General features: G+C 36.2%; 1 long non-coding RNA gene across 1 annotated transcript in view; it reads right to left on the reverse strand.

Annotated features, from left to right (window-relative positions):
- The window catches only part of LOC109358206, a 16,957-nt gene extending 8,483 nt beyond the window's left edge, over nucleotides 1-8,474 (reverse strand). Inside the window, exon 1 of the long non-coding RNA XR_002108928.1 lies at nucleotides 8,400-8,474. This is a non-coding gene — a long non-coding RNA (uncharacterized LOC109358206). The remainder of the gene's footprint in view (nucleotides 1-8,399) is intronic.

Below are 8,725 nucleotides of genomic sequence, written 5' to 3' on the forward strand. Positions count from 1 at the left end.
TTACGTGATCATGTACAAAAAGGTGACTGCGTGCTTGAATTTGTTGAAACCTCTAAACAGTTAGCAGATATTTTCACCAAGCCCCTTCCACGGGATACTTTCTATGTTCTAAGGAGAGAACTTGGAATTCTTGATGAACAATATCTTGATTAAAACTGTCTAGGTGTTTAGTTTATGTCTTGCTTCTACATGCTTATTAGTCTCTTGATTTAATGAAATGTCTTAAAATGCAAAATGATATCTCATAATAATTCCTTTTTTGTGTGATTACATATGTTTAGATTAATCTTTCAAAATTCATGCATAAGTCCCAAAAAGTTGAAACCGTTCTGCATGATGTAAAAATTACCATGTTTAATCGATTAAAACATCAAAATTAATCGATTAATTTTTAAAGTTAATTGATTACCTGGGCATCAGTTTTGAAAAATCATTTTTCGTATGATTTTAATCGATTAACCAGGCCCGTTAATCGATTAAAACCAGCAGTTTAAGTGCAGACAACACTTCGGTTTCACACTTTTTTTCGGCATTTTCTCTATTTCCTCTTCCTTTTGAGTCTCTGTAACCGTGATACAACTGACCCAAGTGCATTAATCTAAATAAACCTCACCCCTAACCCTCTCTAATCTTCTAGAAATCTCTAATTTCATCCTATTTCACTTCAATCCCGTTTTTCCCCAAATCAAAACCCTAGGTTAGGTTTGCCACATTTCCTCTCCGTTTCGTCCAAAATCAATTCGGTTTCTGCAAAACAATGGAACAAAGTCGCCCAAAAAGGTTCAAAACCCTTGCCAATTGTAGAAGGTTTAAAACCCCTTGAAATGTAGGTAACCATGCAGGTCTAGGCTACCAACCTAAGAATAATAGAAAAAACATAGAGGAAACAAGTAGCTCACATGCATAATAGATATAATCATAAAATGCCTACTTGCTTTTACTGTGATAGATGTGGTCATACATCAATATTGTTAGGTATCAGTGGTCTAGACACACATAGAAAGGGGGGGTTGAATAAGTGTAGCGGTTATCAATTACCGCTTTTCGCACCCAAAACCCAGTTCTGGAAAACAGCCCAGGTAATCGATTAACCAGTGAGCTTACTCAATTAAAACGTATCAGAGACAAAATTGGTAGATTGGCTTCTTGCACAGCAAGTTACCAATAAACTAGCAGAGAGACAACAAATATTTTTATGCACAATTAACAAAGATATGGCACAATAGCAGTTTGGAAAATATCAGGTTAATACACGAATTAAAATAGTTGAATTATAAAAGAGATTGAGAGAGAACAACTTGCACAATAGGATTTTTATCCTGGTTTGTTTGCGTGTCTACTTGCAAACTACATCCAGACCTCCCCTTCTGATCTTGGGAGATTTCTCTTCTCTATATTGAAAGCATTGTATTGTTACATACACCGATTCAATTACAAGACTCTAGACGCTTCTTTCTTGAATTTCAAGAACCTCTAACCTTGGTTTGACTATCCCTATCGCGATCCAGCCCCAGCCAAGATTTTCGCTCTAAATTCAAAACCTCCAAGCCTTGGTGAAGATTCACTAAATCTCAATGGTGGTAAGACACCAAGAGACAAAACCTAATGTACAAAACAATATACAAAAATAGAGTTTTACTAAGCACTAATATGTTCAAATTACAACAATGAAAACTCAATGGTTAACCCACACTCAAGTAACACAAGTCATCATGAATGTATGCGAGTTAATGCAAAATATAGATAATACAGAATCTTTCTCGAAAATCTCTAAACAGAATGCACGAACATGTAAGATAGTATGAATGAGATTAAGCAAATTAAAACTACATGCAAATACATCATGAACAATATCAATTAAGCATGTTAATCTCTCTTTCTCACACATGCATCTCTCTTCTGCCTAAATGATGTAGTAAATCATGGAAACAATATGATCTCTAATAGTTTCTAACAATGATATGCAAGGCTACACGTTTCTTCAATTTAACACAATTTACACAAAATGGACATGGCTCCACAAACCATTTTTTTCAGTTACGCAGTTAAAACAGTTTAAACAGAAAACATAAAACAACACGTTAATCGATTAAGACTCGGAGTTAATAGATTAACCAACATATTTCAATACATGATTAAATGGTAAACTACTTATATGTTATGCTTGACACCTATACATGTTTTAGCAATTATGTTATGCCTAATATGCACATATAACATGTATGATTAATGCATGAACACATAATAAACTAGATGATATGCCTCATGAATATGATATGTCAACATTTATGGCTTGTGAGACTTGAATCTAAGTTTACCTAACCTAGACTCACTAACTGAGGCACACATCCCAGACTACTTAGAAATTTAACTCTATTGATATAACCTAGTCTAGATATGACCTTGAGTTCTAGGCATGTTGATTTTTGAGTCATCTTCAAGCTTTTACTAACTCCTTGCCTTCATCAAAACATCGGCAAAACATTGCTAGTACAATCCTTGACACTTCTTTTTGATGATGACAAACACCACATCAAACACCACATCAAATTTGATGAAATAGCTTGACGATGTTGTACATTTTATAGCGGTTGTGAATTCAAAGTTGAAGCGCTTGATCTCCCCCTTAGGTAAGCAATGATTACTATGGAAGCTATTTTACAACTTGCAAATACATCAAATACAACAAGCAACCTTTCTCCCCCTTTTGACATTATAAAAAAGATACGAATATTCAATTCTAGTCAAAAGTCAGAAGAGTTATATGGTTAAGATAGACTGTAATTAATCAATTAGTTTTGGGCGTTTAATTAATCAAGCAACTGTAAGAAAATTGCACAAATGTTCAATTTCATAGGATTTAAACGATTAAAAACAGCACATAATCGATTAAATTGACAATAGATAGTGACATAACTGATTTAATGGCATGAAAGGCTATGTAAAGTCGAATTAGGCATGAAATGATTAAGTAGTGATATAACTGAACAATAAAATACAGGCTTAATCAATCTACAGGGGTACATACACAAAACATGATCAAGATCCATTAAACATAAATGCATACTATTTATGACATAATTATCTATTAAGCATGAAATAGACAATTTGAAAATAGTAACGCATTACTTCCAATTGTAAACAACAAGCTACAATTAAGCATAATACCAACACAAGCTTAGTAGAAGATAAGTAGTTAGCTATTACAATCCATATGCAAAAGCAAAATAGAAAATGAAGTTCTCAATAGGAAAGCAAGGATCAACATAATCCATAAACTAGGAAGGATAAACCTAAGGAAACCTATGGATCTAAGGTCTCCTAACTAGGGATGAGATGGAGGGTCTTTATCGTCAGGAATGATCGTGCCACCACCAACCTTGATGAGGATGCTCAACTTGTTGAACTCGACACACGACCTCTTGCTTTGTGAATCAGCAGTGGTCTGAACGAAGTTCCTCAAGGTTTGATATTGATTATCTATGCAGGCAATCTGACGCTCTTCAAAGTTCTCTAAATCAGTATGGTATGTGTCCTTCAAAGACTGAAAATGTAGATCCATCCTGTTGTTAAGTCGCTGTTCCGTAACATCTAAGAGAGCTGGTCCAAAGGCTGGTTCTTGTGTTGCATTTTCAGAAGACTCCCCCTGAGTTGTAGTGTTCAGCTCATGTGTTTCAGCTTGATCATCCTCACCAGATGGGTCGAGGTTCATAATTTTGAAATCCTCCTGGTATTGCCAAGTGTTGCCATACTTGTAGATGCCCATATCGTAGATCAAAATTTCATCAATCAAGTGATCTTTATCAGAACACTCCACAACAATAGTATGAGAAACATCAATATTCAGATAGTCAATGATGTGCGAGATGAAAATACTGTAGGTAACCAACTTCGATTACAATATAGAGACACTATCCATGACCTTCATGATCTCTTTAGGCCAATTAATCATCACATTTTTCTTGATGACATACATGAACCTCAAATCATTCACGGTAGGTTGTGCATGATTTGTGTTCCTTTGAATCAATATGTATGCAATCAGATAGTGGAGGAGCCTATTCTCTACGGATAATGACCCAGCTTTTGTCAATTCTCCTTGAACATATAGTTGAGGTCTCCTCAAATACGACTTATACACTTCAGCAGCATCAAAAGAGTTGTTAACCCACTCACAATCTCCTAGGCTAGCACCATTAGTCGATAGTCCATCCATATTCTTGAATATGTCATCACTTAGCTCAAATAGTTTTCCAGATATCATAGACTAATACTTCCCATCCTTGTATCTAAAATTAGCATAGTATTCCCTAACTAGAGCAGGGTAAATTCTACCTTTCAATTCCAAAAAGGGGACAACCCGTTGTGCTTGCATTCCATGCGAAAAATCGAAGTTTTGTTCCGCTAACCAAGTTAAGTTGGCATACCTTATGTACGTAGGCTTTCTTCTCTAAAACTTGGACAACTGAGTCTCTTGCAAAATCAGAGAGTAATATGGGTCTACAAGGTCCTGCCTCATATGTTGATTCGAAGATACAGCTTTTGGAGCACGTGGTGGACGTTGAGCGGTTGTTTTAATCCTTTTTGCACGACCTCTTTCCATTTGTAGCTGAAAGACCAAGTTGATTTGGAGGTTTAAGAAGGGAATCACGGAAAACCTATCTTAGGGTTTAGAATTGGGGTAAAGGGATTTCTTGGAAATCAATGATGGAAAAGAAGGTTTATGGAATGGAATGGGGTTGGAGTATTCGGTTTTAGGCTAGGTCAAAGCTTGGGATTGACATTGACCTTGTTCCTTCGAGATTTGAGAGAAAAGGGGATGAAGGAGGTTTTGAACAATGCCCAGAAACGCTTCTGTTTCTATTTATCTGCTGCCATTAATCAATTAACTACCAGACTTAATCGATTAACAAAGTTAAAAACACAGGTTTTAAAAATTGTGCCTAGGTAATCGATTAAAATAAGGACTTAATCGCTTAAATAACATCAGATTTATAGAATCAAGAACATTTTGGATGTTTAAAAGCATGCAAAGATTTCTAACTTATAGAAGGCAATATTGAGCAGTCACATATATTCATAGAGCTTATTTATAGAATCATGGATCATATAAGGAAGAACTAGCATTCAACATATTTTCATTTTGAAGCATACAAGGCAAATAATCATGCAAGGCAATAACATAAACTCAATCAAGATATTTTTCATCAAGGATTTATAATTCTAGCACACAATCGCCCTTTTGCACATGATCACGTAAAAAGTGATGGCTAATCTCTATATGCTTGGTTCTCAAATGCAAAACGAGATTCTTGGAAAGGTTGATGGCACTCGTATTATCGCACTTAATGGGGATCTTTTCTAGTTTAAGCCCAAAGTCCTTAAGTTGTTGCTTCATCTAAAGGATTTGAGCGCAACTAATGGGGATCTTTTCTAGTATTCCGCTTCTGCGGTGGACAAAGCAATGCATGCTTACTTTTTGCTGTGCCATGCCACTAAGGAACTGCCTAATAAATGACAAGTCTCACTAGTGCTCTTCTGATCTAACTTACATCCAGCGAAGTCGGAATCAGAGTAACCTACCAAGGACATTGAGGCATCCCTAGGATGCCATAATCCCATATTTATTATTCGTTTTAAATATCTCATGATGCGTTTAACAACACTATAATGTGAATCTTTAGGCAAAGCTTGAAATCTAGCACACATACAAACACTAAACATAATATCGGGGCGACTTGTAGTCAAATATAATAACGAGCCGATAATCCCACGATATTTGGTTATCTATATAACTTTTCCCTTTTCATCTCTATCTAGATAACATGAGGACACCATAGGAGTAGATGCATCTTTACATTGCTCGATTGATGAATGAAGATGCCACTTTCTATTTGTTTAATCTGAAGCCCAAGTAAGAAGGTCATCTCACTCATCATCGACATCTTGAACTCGCCCTGCATCATCTCAGAAAATTCCTTACAAAAGATGTCATTAGTAGATCCAAAGATTATATCATCAACATAGATTTGAACAAGTAAAACATGATTATCTAATCTACGGATAGAGAGAGTGATGTCGACCATACCTCTTTCGAACCCTTTCTCTAATAGGAATGAACTCAATCTATCGTACCAGGCTCTAGGAGCCTGTTTCAGGCCATAAAGGGCCTGCTTAAGTTTATATATGTGGTTCGGCTATTTGAAGTTTTCAAACCCTGGTGGTTGGTGTACGTACACCTCCTCTTAAATATAGCCATTTAAAAATGCGCTCTTAACATCCATTTGGAATAGCTTAAAATTCATGATAGATGCGAAGGATAAGAGCATCCTAATGGCCTTATGTTTGGCTACAGGAGCGTAGGTCTCATCATAATCGATGCCCTCCTCCTGGTTGTAGCCTTTGGCCACTAAGCGAGCGTTATTTCTAATGATCAAGCCAGATTCATCTAGCTTGTTATGAAAGACCCATCTCGTACCAATCAATGGATGTTCTTTTGGTTTAGGGACCAAGTCCCACACATTATTACACTCAAACTGGTTTAGCTCCTCTTGCATAGCTATACCCTAGTGTACATCCTCGATGGCTTCATCAATGGTCTTTGGCTCGATTTGAGACACAAATGCAACAAAATTACAGAAATTGTATAAAGAATTACTAGTTACCACCCCCGTAGATATGTCATCTATCACCTTCTCTAGTGGATGATCCTTTTTGGTCTTTTATGCAATCGGCATGTCCTGATGCTCATCTTGAACTATTTGTTCTGCTTCTTCTTTGTTTTGGTTCATGTCTCTTGAATATGCTTCTTCTAGCACACCTGAAATATCATCAGGAAAGACCTTTCTCTTCTCTTTTGGATAAGATTTGTCAAAATGAACATGTAAAGACTCTTCTACTTGCATGGAATACTTATTAAACACACGAAAATCCTTACTGTATAATGAATACCCTAGGAATATGCCCTCACCAGCCTTCGAGTCAAATTTTCCCAAAGCTCTTTTTCCATTATTCAAAATAAAACATCTGCACCCGAATGCATGAAGATGAGCAATATTCAATTTTGAACCTTTTAAAATCTCATATGGAGTTTTTGAAAAAGCAAGTCTAAGAAGTATACGATTCATCACATAACCAGCAGTGTGTACTGCATCAGCCCAAAAATATTTGGGAACCTTGCTCTCGTTTAGCATGGTTCTTGGGATCGATTTTTCCTCTCAACAACTCCATTTTATTGAGGGGTACGAGGAGCCGAGAACTGATGCATGATGCCATGCTTATTACAAAATTTATTAAACTTATGGTTTTCAAATTCTCCACCATGGTCGGATCGTATGTAAATAATTTTAAGGTTAAACTGGTTTTGAATTTGTTTAGCCAAACATTTAAAAGATTTATATGCATTGTTCTTAGACGCCAAAAATAGGGTCCATGTGAATCTAGAAAAATCGTCAACAATTATCAAAGCATAAAAACTTCTACCAAAACTCATGATCTGCGATGGTTCAAACAAGTCCATATGGAGAAGCTCCAAAGGTCTAGTAGTGTATATCACATTCTTTTTACCAAAAGAATTGTTATCTTGTTTACATTTTTGACACATGTCACAAGAATCTTGAGTTTTAAAATCAAGTTTTGGCATACCAATAACCAAATTATTTTTAGATAATTTTTCTAGATGCTTCACATGAATGTGAGCGACCCGTCTATGCCAAAGTCATATATCATCTTCTTTTGAAATAAAACATTTTGAGAAAAGAGAAGTGACATCCTCCAGGTCAACCATATATATGTTATTAACACGATAGCCGACAAACTTTACATTATTAGATAACACGATAGCATCGGGGAGTGCTCTTTTCTAAATCAACCTTCTTTAGGTAAATGGGACATTGAAATGTCATGTGTCCCGACTTACCACATTCATGGCAAGTAAGGCGCTCTTTATTTTTGCCTTTTCTTGTTGATTCGCACGTTTCTTTGTTCTAGAAATGTTTGAAACCAACCTCCTTTCTTCTTCAATAATTTCCCAAACTTTCGTACGAGAAGGTTTAACGTTTCATCATCAATGTCAGAGTCAGAGTTAGCATCATCTATCTCTTCAGTAGGTTGCGATATTGTTGCTTTGAGAGATATGCATTTCCTTTTGCGGTCTGACTCTTCGTGCATGGTTAGGCGTCTAAGCTCCATATCGTACTCTTGAAGCTTTCCAAACAATGTTGTCAAAGGCATGAAATCAAGGTCCATAGATTCCATGATAGTCGTTACTTTAGGTTGCCATCTCTTGTTAAGACAGTGTAAAACTTTGTTAATAAGTTCTCCTTTGATAAGAAGTTTATCTAGGGCAACTAGATGATTTACAATACGAGTGAATCTTTTTTGCCATCAATGGAACACACCGCCTTGACCTCTCGTGAGGAACACTTTCGACACAAGGATCCCTCATAGATCTACCGACCACTTGTCACTTTAATACTTTGTTGAGCCATCGAACCATCGGTTCTGATTCCACTTGTTGGAAGATCTTCATCCATGGGTTACAACATTCCTCCATGTGCTAAGTGAAAGAAGCATATAAGTGGACTTAACACCACATCTTGACCCAAAACTTTAAGGCATTAGGTCTATGGATTCATCCACTTATATGCTCGTTATCTCATCTATTTTTACACAATGTGAGACTTCTTAATTCACACTTGGAATATCCAACAATATTTGCATTAAT

This window comes from Lupinus angustifolius, chromosome LG10 (assembly GCF_001865875.1).
Source record: "Lupinus angustifolius cultivar Tanjil chromosome LG10, LupAngTanjil_v1.0, whole genome shotgun sequence".
In the NCBI taxonomy this organism is placed as follows: Eukaryota; Viridiplantae; Streptophyta; class Magnoliopsida; order Fabales; family Fabaceae; genus Lupinus; species Lupinus angustifolius.